The sequence below is a fragment of the Ambystoma mexicanum genome, chromosome 8, assembly GCF_040938575.1.
Source record: "Ambystoma mexicanum isolate Mex_15411 chromosome 8, UKY_AmexF1_1, whole genome shotgun sequence".
Taxonomy (NCBI): Eukaryota; Metazoa; Chordata; class Amphibia; order Caudata; family Ambystomatidae; genus Ambystoma; species Ambystoma mexicanum.
Genome location: NC_090929.1, coordinates 44,479,978 through 44,497,591, shown reverse-complemented (window position 1 = coordinate 44,497,591; position 17,614 = coordinate 44,479,978). Strand labels below are relative to the sequence as shown.

The following is a 17,614-nucleotide window of genomic DNA, read 5'->3' as shown; positions in this document are numbered from 1 at the left end:
ACATCAGACCAAGGCAGTATCAAGAGCAAGAGGAGCCCTGCAGGGCCAAGGGCCGTGAGACATTTGTAAGACAAGGTAGGTAACCAATGTTAACAGCAGTACCGATCAACATTCATTAACGAATATCAGTGAGCATCAAGCCATTTACCCCATACTTTTTCGAATTTGCGGGGGCAGCCCCGTGCGTTATAGATCCGGCGTTCCGAAGTCGCGCATCTGTCCAGCTCATTACTCCAGCGGTTCAGAGATAGTGGGTCGGCAGAGCCCCATTTAGCCCCATTTAGCCGCGATTAGCCTTTTGCCTGCCCCCAATGCTATTGCCAGAAACATTTTTTCATATTTTGAGAGGTCAACATCCCCCCCCCCCCCCCCCACCCCCTGATGCCTAAGAGTACCATTTTGGGATCCCTAGGGACAGGCGTCGCCAGGGCAGCCGAGATCATGTTAATACAGCCCTCCCAGAAGACCTGTACTAACCGGCAGTCCCATATCATATGGTAGAAGGTGGCAAGGTCTGTTTTGCATCTGAGACAATTATTTTAATGCCATAACACGCCCACTCCAAAGAGACCTCTCAGTGAGGGGTCACCCACCCATAACCTTCTGGCCATGGCCCTATTGAGGGGCAAGGGTGTTTGCTCGTGGTTCAAACTCTTGCTCGCTGCACCAGCCGCTACCTCTGAACTGGAGAGACTGTAAGCCCCCATGCAAAGGCTCAGTCCCTTGAACTGCAGATAGAAGAAAAGGCCCTTGTTGAACACTAAAGCTCATGAAAAGGTGCTCAACAAGATAGACACGGAATGCCAGGTGCATCCACAATGGCAGGAAACAGAGATCACACCTGCAATTTATTTATAAGGTACTTTTGCCAAAGCGCAGTACACAAAATATTAAAAAGGTACAAATAACTGCAGTATCAAACATAAAATGCCAACAAAAGGCAGAGCAGTTAAGATGTAGTAGAGAGAAGGTGAGCTTTGAAGATAGTGCGAAAAAGAGCATAGGAAGGGATAATCTGAATTTGCAGCGGTAAGGTATTCCAGAACTTGGGGGCAAGGAGATCAAAAGAGCATAAATGGGACTGAGCACAAGGTTGTTTAGGGACTGATAGAAGAAACTGGGTTTTAGAATGGGGAGGGATATACATAGAGACCAAGGAACATAGATAAACCAGTGCTAGCCCATGAACACATTTAAAACTAATACAAAGGAAATGAAATTGAAGACGAGCTTCGAAGGATAACCAACAAAGAGATAGAAGAACAAGGGGGCATAGAACAAAATGTCTGAACAATAGAAGTGAAAATGGAGCGCATGGATACAAGATGGGAAGCAGGAAGACCAGAGAAATAGTCAAGATGGAAGAAAGCAAGAGAAGTAATCGGTAGATTAGTAGCCTTCAAGAAGTGGAAGAAAAAAGCTTTTCTAATATTAAAGAGATTAAAACGTCAAGATCAAGAAATGTTTGAAATATGTAAAGGAAAGAGAAGAATGAAACGGAACACCTGGATTACGGGCAGAAGAAGAAAAGGGAAGAAGAAACGGTGGCAAACTAATAGAAGGGTGTGACAAATCTGATGTAAAGGAAACAGCAGAGATGCAATCAGTCAAGGGCTCTGGCAATATCAGGGCACACAGGGCAACAAAGGGTTAAGGTTGCTTGCCAGCTAGAGAGAAAGACTGACAGGTTAATTGACCAATCCCTGAAAGAGTTACGGTTGTTGACGGTCCTTTGTTGATGTTTATCTCGTTGCTAGGAGGCGGAGGAGGAGGAGTCCGGAGAAGACCGTTTGATGTGGGCGTATTGATGGAAGCGAAGGGTGAGGAGTAAAACGACATCGTTGAGGGAGTTGCGCCGTTGAGCTTTTTGAGGAAGGTGGTCCTGTGAGAACAACAAAGGCGAACGTTGTCGCCGTGTATGTATCCGGAGCGGCAGCGTCGTTGCGCTCAGCCGGACGTCGGAAGAGAAGAGGTGACCCTGTGAGTTTAATGAGGAGCTGGCGCCGTTGCGCTCCATCACGAGAGGAAACGCGAAACATATAAGGCGACCGTGCTCGTCTTTATGAGGTTTGGAAGCAGCAGCGCCGTTGCACCGCCCATCCAAGCGAAGTTATCCCTGAAGTAAGGCTGAAACCAGCGTCACAGCGGGACCCGGTTAGCTGCTGAACAACGCCTGCAACGTGTTACCGAGTGAACAGGAAGGTAGGAGCGGGGTTTTCTCTGAACTGTTCAGAAACGGAGTAAAAAGTGCTCTGAGCTAAAGACTGTTAAGGGTGTAAGACCCGCACTTAAGGGAGTGTACGGCCGAAGTGAAATTTGAGGCTGAAACCGAGGGATGGAACAAAATGTACATTTGAAGGATATCACATTTAACAGGGAAAAGTTGAATTACGTTCTCTGAACATTTAATAACGTGCAATCAGAGGCAAGTAATGCTGATGCTCCACAACAGAATATCTCGTTCAAGATTAGAGAAAATCCCAGAAAGCTGCAGGAGAGGGCTAACTACTCTAGAGACAAATGAATGAACGTTTGTGACAAACTAACAGAGTGGAAACAATATCTTTATTAAAGAAAGGATAGAGAAGAACTGAGGTTGAGAGGAATTTCAGAATAAGAAGAAAAGGGAAAAGAAAAAAGCAAAGAACAATATAAACAATTTCAAGACCATAAAGAATTTACCTGTGGATTTCCTGCAGCCATCAAAGAAAACCCTCTCCCTTGAACTTTCAAAGACAATCTAAAGACGTATCCTTTTCAGTATACCTAAAGAAAAGAGAAAAAAATGAGAAACAGTTAATAAAAGAATTGGGCTCTCGTTTAGTCCAAACAAACTACTTTCTGGCTAAGACTCTTTTGTCCTTCAAGTTCATTTATCTAAATTATTACAGAGGGTGAGATGGAAGGACATTGGAGGCTGTAAACAAGAGAACTCCCATTTTGGAGGCATTAAGATGGAGAAAACAAGTGTGCATATATGTTTGGGTGGCCAGTAAATCTCGGGGAGCCCCTCTCCTTTGTTAGGGTAGGCAGGTGAGCCCGCTGCAATGCCCTCCCCAGGGTTAGAGGCAGGTGGGACCTCACCTGGAGAGACTCCCCTTTGGGGACATGGACTCCTGTTCTGATGAGGAACTCCCTAAAAACCCTCTCAATAATATTTCCAAGAACATTTACCATGGGAATATGAATAAAGAAGAAATCAATGTTTGCTGTTGTCATTCAGAAGCTGTAAATGTACCTTTAAATGAAGTATCCTATTCCACTGGGACGAGGAGGCCAAGCAAGAGTGATAAAGGAAGACCTGGACGTACGCCAGGGTAGTCCCAAACATACGTCACACATAACAAGGGAGGAGACTGGCAGAATGAAAAGCATGCGATTTACAAAACGGGGCAGCTGACGGTTGCTGGGAGAGAACGAGACGCACAGTGTCTTTCCTGGAGGAGAGCCAGAGAACCAGATGCGCAGCGTCTTGCTTGACCGAGAGAAAGAGAGAATCAGAGGTGCAACATCGTACCTGGAAGAAAGTGAAAGAGTTGGACGCGCAGCATCCTGGCTTCCGAAAGTAACACGAGAACGGAATAGACCATAGCGCCTTACCTGGAGAACAGGAGAAGCAGATGGGCATCGAGCGTAGTGGAGCCCAGAGACCGAGAGAGGGAGAGAGAGAGAGAGAGAGAGAGAGAGAGAGAGAGAGAGAGAGACAGTGAGACAGCGAGAAAGAGGGACTGAAGGTGGTGGCATGACCCTGAAAGAATCCTAGTGGACCAGGAGACCCCAACCAACGCTGAGAACACTCCGCAGACAAGGACTCGGAAACTAATGGTACGGGAAGATGACCACCCTCAACAATGGCATAAAAGAGGGAGCCTGAAAGAAGCAAAAGAGAAAATGATATCCATACAGCGAAGCTACCCCGAGCAACTAGAAGCCCTGGTAGCATTGTCCCTAAATGTCTGAAGTAATGGTGAAAACAGGAGACCCGAGAGGGGAGCAAAGAACCGTATGGGACTAAACAAACTCGTCCCAGTCAAAGTAAATAGACTGTGTGCCAATCAGAATCAAAAGACTATACGATTTAAACCTAGAGACGTGAATGAAAATCATTGAGACCAATTCTTTCCTTGTCTCAGTCAAGATAAAGAAATGCAAATAGTAGAACCTCAAGAACGGAATAAGAATAAACACTGGAACACTTAGGGCCTCATTACACGGACGGCGGTGGACCAAGGTGCTTTTAGCAAAATGGTAAAATACCGGCACCGCCTTGATGGAAAGGGGAATTACCGCCCTATTCCAAGGTTGGTTGGGTGGTAATTCCCCCTTCCCCCATTGCCCTTCCCCATTCCCATTTTTGCCCCATAGGGCATAATGGGAATGGGGAAGGTGCTAATTACAGCACCGCAAATTGCGGTACTGTAATTAGCTCCCTGGTCCCTTTGCGGGTTGGTTTTTAACGCCTGCAAAAAGCAGGTGTTAAATTCTCCAACCCGCAAAGGGACCTTGTAGTAAGGCGATAAGGGTTTACCGGTACCGGTAAAATACCAGTACCGGTAAACCCTTACCGCCTACCGTGTAATGAGGCCCTTAGTCTTGGATCAGTAAAGCTCAAGAAATTGTTGGACCAATTTATCAATGGACGAGAGGAGAACACATCTCTGTAAAGAGAACTAAGAGGAGAGCAATAGAACTCACACGAGCAATCATCAAAGAAAGGCACAGCCAAGCAAAGTGCACTACAGGAGAAGGGAGTCATTCTCCTGTCTTTAGTCAGGACGGTGGACAGTTTCTGTTAAGATATTCACTAATGACTGACAAGCACCTTAGCTAATTGTGTTAGGTAGGGACGCCTTATAGTATAGGGAAAGTTAGGCCTTTTTCTTTACTTTAATCAACATTAAGTGAAATGGCTTATCAGAGTCTGCGTCCTTCTTCTCACCCGCCACAGATCAGAGTGCAAAGAATCAGAAAACAAGGAAAGGGAAATTAAAAGTTGTGAGTTGTCTGTGTAGAAGTGTGCTGACAGCCCAAATGAAGAAACAGTAGCAGAGAGGGGAACAGTATATGAAGAAAAAAGAAGGGGACCTATAACTGAGCCCTGAGGAACCCCATGTACAAAAGAAAAAGGGGGGAATTTGATCCACCCCAAGATACCAAGAAAGAATGACTGGAGTATAGGACCTAAACCAAGGTGAAACAGTACCAGAGAAGCAAAGTGAATCTAGAGTTAAAAGTGAAGTACAATGATGCACTTTATCAAAGGCTGTGGAAAAGATCAAGGAAATTAAGAATACAAGCGAGATTAGAATGTCTAGCAGATAGCACAAAATGTGAGACAGAAAGAAATGCCGTTTGAGTTGAGATCAGGATAGGATGCGACCGGAGTGTATAACACCCATTCTAAGATCTTAGACAAGTAAGTAATAAGTGTAGATGAAATAGGATCAAGAGGAGAATTTGTATTTATTTATATTTATTTATACCACGCTGGTAGCCCGCGGGCATCGGGCGCACAGTTGCACGCAGGATACGACCATCAAAGAAAGGACAAGCGAAAGTGGATCAGGTGTGGGAAGCACTACTTGAACTGGAAGGTTTTCAGGGATTTCCTGAAAAAAAATAGATTTACTTAAAGTCTAAGGGCAGGAGACAGGGAGTTCCAGAAGTTACGGGATCTTGCCACTCTACTGGGAATGATCTACCTCCGCCCCTCGAACGCTTGAAAGTTGGACAATCAAGCAAAGAGTAGGTTGAGGACCGCAGAGTTCTGCCTGGGTGTACAAAGTTAGGGGTAGTTCCGAAGATAAATCGGTGAGCAATGGTGAGGCTCTTGAAGATAATACACTCATTCACCGGAAGCCACTGCAGGGCCCTTCAATGTCCCCAAAATGCTGCATCTTGTTGAGATTTTTTTTTATGATGCGAACAGAATCGTTATGCAATGTTTGACATTTTCTCAGGTCGCTCGAGGAGGCTCCAATCAACAGAGTTACAGTAGTCCAATTTGGACAATAACATAGCTCGGGCAACCGTGTCGCAATTCTTCTGTGAGATAAAAGGGCGCAGGGTCCTAAGTAGATGCAGATGGTGGCTGCACGTGCAAGACAGCTGGCTGACCTGGGCATCGGCACTGAGGGCGAATTCCATGTGTACACCTAGATTTTTAACCTGCTTCTGAACCATGATTGAGTTTTTACCAAGGTCAAAAGCTTTATAGCAGGAGTTCAATTTGGTGAGAGCCTGATTAGAGCCCGCTAGCAGGAGCTCCGTCTTCTTTCCAGAAGTAGTATGATGGCGCATGCAAGATAGTGTCATGATCTCTGCTTCCAAAAGATCAGGACTTGCCCGACTCCCTTGGAAGCAGACCCATAACCCCGGTTCCGAGTGCCAGCCAGTCCCAATTGGGACCTTTTGGATCCTGTCCTGGCGCCAGTGGCACCAGGCTCATAAAGATGCCCAGTCCCAGCGCTGGAAGCGCCGGGCTCATAATGCTTGGGTGGACTTACCTGCAGCAGACCATGCTGCTTACTTACCTGCCAGTTGAACCCCTGATCCTCTTCTGTTTGGGACTACTTTTCCTGTTGGGTGGGGCAGGAGCCACTCCCTAGGTTCAGAACACTGGAACTCTTCTGGAAAGCAGGAACTCTTTTCTTACCTAGGCGTGGCTGTGGAAGGAGACACCTAAGCACTACAGGAGGCTATTTAAACCACACCCGATGGATGAATCTTGCTTTGTGTTATTCTGCATTCTCTGCAGCAGAACGCTCATCGTGTCTTCTGCTTCTGATCCTGGGCCTAAGGGAACAAAGGCTTACCATCCTGGAATCCAGTCTTCAGCAGCACCTGTAAAGACAAAGAAAGAACAGGTTAGCACTACGGTCTTCAGTGGCAGCGCATCTCTTACCTGGTCCATCGGCTGTCACCAACGCCTCGCGCTGCATTCCGGCATCTGAAAGACAAAGGCTTACCTACTCTTCGCATGCTCCGGAGGTCTTCGCACTGCATTCCGGCATCTGAAAGACAAAAGCTTACCAGCTCTTTGCACGCTCCGGAGGCCTTCGGCGCTGCATCCCGCATCTGAAAGACAAAAGAAGGTGCGTTTAAAGACATTGGGCAACTTTATTACTCACGTGCCATTACTCCTTCCCTCGCTGAATCCAGTGGGTATTCCAGCACCCTTCAGCTTCTCTAAAGCTCCGAACTTGTACCTGCAAGATAAAAGGGACAGTTAGTGCGCATCGTGAAGCAGGCTACAAGCGCTTACTTACGTGCTTCCAGGCACTTCTATTCCTCACGCGGGTTCGATCCTCAACTCTCATCAGCCCGCCATCCGCCATCGCCGGAACCCTGCAAAACAAGAGATATCATTACAAAAGACTTTTAAGACATTTGAAGTGCCCAGAACTTACCGTTCGTGCAGTTAACGACGGACAGCAGTCCTCTGAGGTCAAGAGGCCTGCACCCTTATCCAGTGAAGAAACTTGTTACGGCACCCTGCCCCGAGGCAGATGGAGAGCTCGGCGTTCACTTACCTAAGGTGAGGGCGTTAACCTTTGGGGTTCTACAGGAGAAGAGAAAGGGAAGAGGCTAGAGGCACCCAATAACCCCAGTTCATTAATCCCATATTTTCTATCTGCAGACATCTTACTCTTCGAGTCAGACATACAGTGCACAGAGGTCCAGCCCAAAGAGCCAAACGTGTGTTACACATCACCTTTGAAGATACGGCATTCACCCAGTCAAGACCGGCGCCTCTGCGGGAATCAGGTGAGCGTTACAGATAGCAAGCAGTATCAGATTCAGATGAGAACGAAAAGAAAGAAGAGGGACCAGGGAGCAGTAATCAAGGGGTACGTTATCACTAGATAAGGAGGAGGAACGTAAACGTGTGACCTTAGAAATTCAAATGTTAGCGAGGTCAAAGGTGTAGAGTAAAGAGGAAATAGAAGGATCAGGAGAAGGAAGTGGGCGAATCTAGTTAAGAAGTTGGAAAAGACGTTGTGGATGAGGAAACTAGGAAACAATTTTAGGTTTGAGAAATACAATTTTTTAGCAGCAGAAAGAGCAGAGTCCTAAGAGGTGTGAATAGACTAAAGAGCAATTGTATCTGAGAGTGACCTGCTCTATTTCCATAACCGCTCAGCACGCCTCAGGGTGGCTTCCATTTATGGTAGATGTGTTGTTAGCCACTGTTGAGAAATATTAGCACAGGGGCGGAAAGGTCGTAACAGTTGTTGAACATACAGAGAGGAAGAGAGGAGATGTATTTAAGGAAGAGAGTACCTTATCTACAGGGAGAGTTGAAAAAAGGTTGGAAGAGGAGGAAGAAAAGAAAGAGTAGAGCGAAAAATAGAAGTGTCAAATTTATGAAGATTCCGACGATGAAAAGTTTGTTCAGGGGCAGAAGGAACAGAAGGTGGAGAAGTAGTGTATGGGAAGGAGGTGATCTGAAAGAATTAAAGGGTACAAAGAAACGGATGAAGACGAGGGAACAGAAGAAAAAATAAGGCCAAGAGATGAACCAGAAGAAGGCAATGCAGTAGTAGGAGTAGCGAGTGTAGGTCAGAGCAAAAAGTTGAGAGGGTGCCGGGAGGGTGATATAAGATGAGGAATTAAATGGCATAGGGTTTAGAGAAGGAAATGTAATTGTATTCAAAGGAAGGGAATAGAGGGAGAGAAACAGTGGCGGAAGAAACAGAAAAGGAAGAATTAAAAGTTAAACCAGTCCCACCAACCTTACCAACTGGATGAGGGGAGTGTGAGAAACTGGAAGAGCATGTAGTCCGAGAAGCAGAGGCAATAGTATCAGAAGGGGAGATCCAAGTCTCTGAGACAGAAACATTGCACATTTAGATGAAAAAATGTGCCAAGAAGATGTTTTATTGCAAATAGAGTGGGCATTAGGTAAGCCAATAGCAAGAGAGGGTGGAGATATAGGTGAAAGATTGGAGAGATTACAATGGCAGTAGGTATTGTGCTGGGACGGGTGGTTATTAAGTGGACAGGAATAAACATAGGCATGATTTGAAAAGAAAGAGTAGCAGCAGCTAGAATAAACTGAAAAAGCATTGTGATGAGTGGCCGGCCAGTGAGGGGGGCAATACGTCAAGGTCTTAGATGATGGTTAGTCATGGGCGGGGAGAGGCAACAGGAACGATCTGGTAGAAAACATCATGATTAGAGTGGTAGTCTCATGGCAGATGGCAACCAATAGTGCACAAAGTCTCTCCAGTTGCAAACAGGACAGAAGGGCTGGTTGAATCCCATGTCCTGCTGTGAGTCTAGTCACAAGGTTGTACAGTACCCAGGGAACATGGAGGCCACATGGATCGGCTTGCAAGTGGAACTGAGAGTCCTGGAAACATGCCATAAGTTTGACTATCACTACAAGATGAGAAACATGAATGCGTTGCAGTGTGTTCCCTTCTTTCACCTTATGTTTACATTGGGGGCACTCGCTTCATTGCTATATTAACCCATAGTATCCTTTGGGCTCTGTCCGATACCTATCCAGACCAGACACAGGGCAACTGTGGTGACCTTCAGAGCTTCTCCAAGTCCTCTGTATTCAGGAGAGAACGGGGCATTTGAGGGGATTGGGTCCTCTGATGTATTCCATATCTATTACAGTAATCACCACAGCTGTGCTGCTTCGGAAAATCTTTCGGCGTCTGCGTCCTGCGTCAATGACGTCGATACGCCGTCTTCGAGGACCTCCTGACAGCCGACGTCACCGGATGTTATAAGTAGGACGCACGACGCCCATAGCCTCAGTTCCGTTTTTTCCGCAAACGTGTTCGCTTCAGAGATCTCGGCGCTCCTTCGACTCTTCTGAGTTTCTGTTCTTTCGGTCCTTCGAACCTTGTACGAAGTTTATCGGGATGTCTTCCTCTTCTTCCATCCCGCGTCCGGGCATCAAGAAGTGTGGGTACTGCGGGTCCAAGATGTCGGTGACGGACTCGCACAATGCCTGCCTCTGGTGCCTCGGGAGGCCCATGACACGAATGATTGTGTCGACTACCAGTCGCTTACGTCCAAGGCCTTGCGGGAGCGTAAGAAGAAGCTGTCGGTCGGTAAGGTGTCCAAGCCCCGGAAGTCGAGGTCCACTGGGCTTTCGACGGACGATTCGAGGGGCGGCTCTCCGCATCGTTGTCATAAGTCTAGGGGGTCTCGGTCCCAGAGTGGGTCCAGCCACTCCTCTGCCTCTTTGAGGCACGCACGGAAGCGCCGTCATCGGTCGTCTTCCCCGTCCTCGTCCGAGGACTCCGCCCGTCGGCGGGTTGCTTATCCCACCAAGCATGCGACTCCAGAGGAATGGGCTTCCTTCGGTAAGAAAATGTTGGCGATTCTTGAATCGCATGGCACCGGTCCGTCCGCGACTCCAAGTGGGGTCGGGCCTGAACGTACTAGAGACACCGCTCGTATGCCTTCGGGCTCGGGTGGTCGGCACGATTTGCGGGAAAGGTCCCGGTCGCACAAGGGGAATCGTTCTAGTCATGCCCGTTCCAGGACCCGGTCCTTGACGTGCTGGAGACCGTGTGCACCTGTGAAGTCTTCGAAGAAGACCTCGACGCCGATGGCGCAGAGGTCATCGAGGGACTCTCTCGAGGCTTCGTCTCCGAGGAAGTCGTCGACACCATCGGCGCCCAGACTGTCGAAGGACACGCTCGGGGCTCCACCCTCGAGGCCTGTGTCGAAGCCGTCGATGCTGTCGGTGCCGCACTCGACGCCGATTCACTCTACCAAGGCAAAGAATGTCTTTGTCCCCCATTCTTTGCCCACTTTCCACCATCTGGAATATATTTGAGGTGGATGAGGGTTCTGAAGATGGGTTGGTTCCTGATTCAGTGCTAGACGAGATTATCTCTGGAAATAGCCAGATTGAAGAACTGCGTCAGTCACTGCACGACGCCAGTGGTCTGGACACCTCTCCGGAGGTGGAGTTCTGTAGGCCTGAGCCTGGCACCCATGCCTAGTCCTCGTACCGGCGCCTGATGTTGAGGGTCACCGAGTACTTGGGGTGGTCTGCTCCACCAGGGGATTTTCTGCAGGATGACCTGACGGATATCCTCGACCAAGGTCCACCAACTGACTCGGTACTGCCATTCCATATGGATCTGCAAAGAAGGGTGGCGGCGGCTTGGACTGCTCCAGAGAGTCTCCCGCCAGTGGGCAAGTCTTTGTCGCGAAAATACCGCCCAGCCAGTAGCGACCCCTGCTACTTGACCACACACCCCACTCCGGAGAGTTTGGTCGTGCAGGCGGCTACGTCCCCAGCAAAGCAGGCGTCGTATCATACCATCCCTCCTGATAGGGATGACAAGCGTTTTGATGGTTGGGCGAAGAAAGTGTTTTCTTCAGGGGGTATGGCTCTTCAGGCAGCCAACTCCGTATGTGCCTTGTCACGCACACTCTGTGGAACTGTGTTTCCTTAGCGGCTGAACATATTCCCAAAGGGGACGAACGGGATGGTTTTCTTGCTATGATATAGGATGGCAAGGATGCCATGTGTGAGGCCGTTCAGTCGGGTCTGGACGTGGCAGATTGTGTCAGCCGGTCCATGGCGGCGAGCACCGTAATACGCAGGTTTGCATGGTTGCGGAAGTCAGGGTTTGCTCCTGATGTGCAAGCCCGGCTCCTCAACATGCCCTTTGATGGTGTACATCTTTTTGGCAGCAAGGTTGACGAGAGCCTTGAGAGGTTGCAGACCTCAAAAGCTGCAGGAAAGTCATTGAGCGCTGCAGTTCGACAACCTCTGCCTTTTCGTCCTAGGGGACAGCAATGGAGGGGAGGTTCCTTTCGTTATTACTCATCCTTTAGTAAAGCGAGTGGAGCTGCTAGTCAAAGGGGCCACCGTAGGAGTGCCAGAGGTGGAAAACAAGGTACTTGAGGTGCCAAGGCTGCTCGGGCAGTTGCCTCTTTTCCCTCAGGCAACGCCGCAGCCGCTTCAGCTCAGTCATGAGGCATGTGATATGGTTCGCCGGTTGGGGGAAGGCTGGCGCAGCATCTTGGAGAATGGCGTGCCATTACTTCAGATGTGTGGGTTCTGGAGATCATAGCCCACAGTTACTGTCTTCCCTTTTGGCAGAGGCCTCACGACAATCCACCAGGGAATCTCTCTTTGAAGAGTCCGGATCCGCTCCTTGCGCAGGAAATTCAAGCCCTGCTGGAGAAAGGTGCCATAGAACTGGTGCCTGTAGCAGAGATAAACAAGGGATGGTATTCCCATTATTTTTTGATTTCGAAGAAAGACGGGGGATTGAGACCCATCATGGACTTGCGCGGTTTGAACAAACTCCTTCGGAAGGACAAGTTTAAGATGGTTACTCTTTCTCAAGTCCTCCAGGCCCTTCAACTTCAGGACTGGTTGGTGTCTCTAGACCTCAAGGACGCTTATTTTCACGTGCCAATCCATCCCAAGCACAAGAAGTACCTGAGGTACGCGGTTGGCGACTCGCACTTTCAGTTTCGGGTCCTGCCGTTCGGATTGACTTCCGCTCTGAGGGTCTTCACCAAGCTCATGGTAGTGGTGGCAGCGCATCTCAGGAAAGGGGGGATTCACGTCTACCCCTACCTGGACGATTGGTTGATCGGGGCGCGCTCTCCCGAGCAAGTCCTGGATCATCTGTCCATCACCTGCCACTCCCTCCACAAGCTGGGCTTCTCCCTCAACTTAAAGAAGTCCCACTTGACGCCAACTCAGAGGCTCCAGTACATCGGAGCAGTGCTCGACACATCCCTGGGGCAGTGTTTTCCTCCCCAGGTGAGGGCTCATCACATTCAGCAGATGGTGCACAAGTTTCAACATGCCCAGAGTCTCCCGGCGTTCGAGTTCTTGAGGTTGATCGGCCTCATGGCATCCTGCATTCTTCTGGTGCCAGAGGCTGGACTGCGGATGAGATCTTTGCGGTGGGCACTCAAGATGCAGTGGTCACAATCCTCCGGCAGGATGTCGGACCCCTTTCAGGTGCCGACCTCGGTCGCCCAGGACCTTCTGTGGTGGGCCGTCGAAGGCAATCTGATGTAGGGGGCTCTGTTTTGGTTTCCCTGGCCGGATGTGACGATCGTGACGGATGCATCCCTCACGGGTTGGGGAGCTCATGCCAATGAGTTGACAGTCAGCGTTCGTTGGTCTCCGTTGGAGTCCAGACTCCATATCAATCTGTTGGAGCTGAGGGCCGTCAGGTTTGCTCTGAAGGCTTTTCTGCTGACTGTGCGAGGAAAGACTGTCCTGATCCTGACGGACAACACAGTGGCCATGCACTACCTCAACAAAAAGGGGGGGGGCAGGGTCACTTCTTCTGTGCAGGGAGGCGATGCAGCTCTGGTTCTGGGCAATCCAGCAGGAGATTTCGGTCTCGGCAGTTCATCTGGCCGGAGACGAAAACGAGATGGCGGACGCTCTGAGCAGGCAGAGCGCGATCGCTCACGAGTGGGAGTTGGCTCAGGAGATTCTCCTGGAGATCTTTGCCCTTTGGGGGACCCCTCAAGTGGATCTCTTCGCCTCCAGTGTCAGCCAGAAGTGCGAAAGGTTCTGCTCGCAGGAATTTCCTCCAAGAGGAGCCTTAGGCGATGCGTTGGTGGTGGAGTGGTCATTCCCACTGCTGTACTTGTTTCATCCCGCAAGTGCTGCTGAGGTTTGGTTCCCGGATGATCCTCATTGCTCCGGCATGGGCCTGGAGGACGTGGTACCTGGACCTTCTCGACTTGTCCATCTGCCCTCGACATAGTCTTCCCTACCGAGACGATCTGCTCTCACGGGAGGGGGGACAGGTTCTCCATCCAGAGGTCAGATCCCTCAACCTTCACGCTTGGCTTCTGAAAGGTTGAGATATGAGGATTGGGACCTCCCTGAAGACGTGATAGAGGTGTTGCTTTCGGCCAGACGGCCAGCAACAAAGTCCCTGTACCGTTGCCGTTGGAGAAAGTTCTGCGACTAGTACAGGGTTAAGAATGTGGATCCTTTTTCATGTGACATTCCTGTGGTTCTGTCTTTTTTGCTTTCTTTAGCCCACAGGGGCCTGCAAGTGGGTACCGTTAAAGGTTACCTGGCGGCGCTGTCCATATTTAAGCGCTCGTCTGAGGAGTGTTCTTATTTTACAATTCCTTTAATTTCTCAGTTTCTGAAAGGGCTCACTAATGTGTTGCCTCCGTCACCTTTCCAGGTGCCCAGTTGGGATTTGAACCTTGTTCTGAAGTTTCTGATGGGTGCTCCATTTGAGCCTTTACATTCTTGCCCTTTGAGACTGCTAACTCTTAAAACTGTATTTTTAGTTGCGGTTACTTCCGCTTGCAGAGTGAGTGAGTTACAGGCACTTTCAGTTAAGCCACCCTTCACTGTGTTTCATAAGGACAGACTTGTCCTTAGAATTCGTCCTTCTTTTCTTCCGAAGGTGGTGTCGGAATTTCATTTAGGCCAGAAGGTTATTCTTCTGGCATTTTATCCTCCTCCGCATCCTGGTAAGGAAGAGGAGAGGCTCCATAGTCTGGATCCTAGGAGAGCTTTAAGCTTTTATATTTCACGCATATCCCGGGTCAGAGTAGACGATCAACTCTTTATTGGTTATGCTGGAAGGCGTTTGGGACAAGCTGTTACTAAGCAGACTTTGTCTCAATGGATTATCCTGGCAATTTCTGAATGTTACCGCTTGGCGGGTAAGGACCCTCCGGTATGCTTACGGGCCCATTCTACCAGGGGGATGGCTGCCTCTACTGCCCTGCAGAGGGGTGTTCCTATTCGTAACATCTGTGATGCAGCCACCTGGGCTTCGGTCCATACTTTTGTACGTCACTACTCCCTTGATTCTATTCGTGGGCAGGATCTGGCCTTTGGCAAGGCGGTCCTTTACGCGGCAATTTGATTGGGTATTCTAAATTTCTATATTCTAAATTCTTTTCCCACCTCCTTACGTTGGTACTGCTTTGGGAGTCTGTCATAGATATGGAATACGTTGGAGGACCCAATCCCCTCGAAGAACAAGTTATTCTCTTACCTGGTAACGTTCTTTCGATGGGATGGTCCGGCGATATATTCCATATCGCTCCCTCCCTGCCTTCCCCGCTACAGAATTTCTTATGCGATTTCTGTGGTCATACTGGCAGTAGTTTGGTGCCACACGTTCTGGGAAAAAACTACAACTGAGGCTACGGGCGTTGTGCGTCCTACTTATAACATCTGGTGACGTCGGCCGTCGGAGAAGGTCCTCGAAGACAGCGTATCGACGTCATCGACGCAGACGCCGAAATATTTTCCAAAGCAGCACAGCTGTGGTGATTACTGTCATAGATATGGAATACGTCGTCGGACCATCCCATCGAAAGAACGTTACCAGGTAAGAGAGTAACTTGTTCTTCTATCTACGAGTTCTGCCATTTTCTTAAAGAAAGCCTAGACTCAAAGCGGGCATATAGTATCGTTTTTAACTGAGCCATCTGTGTACAGAGGGGCAGGTGAGTCAGGATGCTGGGCTCTCAATACCCTTGCTGGTGACAGCAGCTTCGAACACCAAGACTTGATGAGAAGGTCTGATGGTAAGTTGGTAGTTTAATGGGCTGGAGACTGTCCTAGTCTGGAAAGCCTTGCCCAGCAAACATGGGGGCCAGCAGGAGGGTGAAGTAGGCCAAGGAAGGACATTCAGTAGCCGCAAATGAGAACCAATATCAACCCAAGGCACAGGGTCCAGCCTGTGTGGCCAGATCTGGTCCTTAAGATACAGCAATGGCCCAAAAATGGTGAGAATCCTTCAGCGGGTAGGTAAACCACTTGCCTTCCTAGAATATCTGGTCAGAATTGAATGTATGCACCTGACCTCCCCTAGATATACCCACACACAGAGACTGGTCTAAGCAAGCCCACCAATCATACCAGGAGGTTAAATACAAATGGTTAGGCTCCCAGTCAATCTTGTTGGCTGCTAAAACCTTCAATCACCCAAGACAATCCCCTAAAAAACAACCCCCACACAATGTGAAATTGACAGCCCAGGGCTGGAACGTGGCTAGAAGTGTTCAAACTACTATAAGACGGTGTATGGCTGGGCTCACAAAGAGCTCACGTGCAAAATTGCCATTTTAGGCTTGTCTCGTGGTTTCCCAGAACAAAGGAAACCCCTGAAACAAAATGTCTGAGATACATGGGTGCTGATTGCCTACCAAATAGGTAAATTGGCTACCAATCTGGTAAATCGGCTTGCACCCCTGGTGAAGTCAAAACTACATTAAAACTGCCTCCAGCCTACTCCACAATGTAGGGTGATACAATAACTCTAGGGAACAAATAGGGTGTTTAAGGAACAATCCTGTCCTGGGATGCTTATGGGCAACTTGGGACCATATACTCAGAGTGAAAAGGGGTTGGAGTGGCAGGGCAACTTCAGTAGAAGTCCTTCTGGCCACAAAAATATGTCAAAGAGCCAAAGAATAAGAAGGAAAAAAGCATGAAATCAAGGGCGCTTTAAAAAAGACCTACAGAATTCCCAAAAATGAAGTTCTATTTTAAGAGACCAACCATTAGGGGGTGTTAGGTAGGTGCAACATTTCAGCATTGGCACAGCTGAGAAAGGAGCAGTGCATGACAAAAGAATTCCTGCCCACTGCCAGGAAAGGCTCAGACAAAACAAAAAATGGACGAATTTCACCCCATGGAATGCACATCTTCTGTAGGAGTCAAAAGAAGTTTTTTTGGGAATTGGAAATGAAAATGATTTGAGTCCCATGGATGCTACCCAGGCTTTCATTGGGGGTCTTCTACTTCCACCAGTCCCTCTAGTCCACGCCCAATCCCACAGCAGCTTTCATCAAATCTCTGCAGTGAGCAGCTTTCATCAAATCTCTGCAGTGAGATTTCCAATATGCTGCAGATGAGCGCAATAGAATTCCCTCGAGAGCCTAGTCGTTTCTAACCCCCCCAAAAGAAGGGCAAAATGAGTCTATGTGCCACCCTTCAGTTTTTTTAACGCACATTTTCTGACAGAGAAATTCAGGATGGTGACCTCCTGATCCCATACTGAAGTAACTCGAGAAGGTGGATTAGTTGTGTGCTCTGTACTTACCAGACATGTATGTGCATTCTCATATAAATTCCCACATGGCCACTGTTATTCAGCCTAAAAAAGGTGAGGCCTGGACCAATGTCTCCCTATTCCGGGATTCAAATCAAAACAAATAGACACTTCGCTACTCAGGAGTAACCCAAACACTCGTATACAAAGATATATTTTATTCAATTTCAGAAATGTAAAAAAAATACAATATATATTCACTTTGAATACCCACATTTTAGACTCAGAAGTTATTGTGTTGGGGTTAGTAAAGTGTGCCTCCGTTTTTTCTGGTGTAATACAATTTTCTTTTGACGAATGTTCACTGGACTCTGTGCCACGTACCTCAAACCTGGCCATTCCAATTCAACATTGTCACTTCATTGATCAAGCCTAGTTGGCACCCACAAAAAGTCAACAAAGAAAAATCATTGACTGTGTGTATGCACTGGGCATCCAAAACTGGAAGCGTTGTCTTCACAGTTTGGAATAAGTAGGGCTCTTAAATTCTATTTGTACACATCAATGTGCTGATCATGGGTCAAGGACGTGCCGTGCCGTTGGTCTGAAGTGTG

General features: G+C 48.4%; 1 protein-coding gene across 15 annotated transcripts in view; it reads left to right on the top strand.

Moving 5' to 3' along the window:
- FNBP1 (formin binding protein 1) overlaps nucleotides 1–17,614 on the top strand; it is a 1,284,153-nt gene that overhangs the window by 775,037 nt on the left and 491,502 nt on the right. The window lies entirely within an intron of this gene.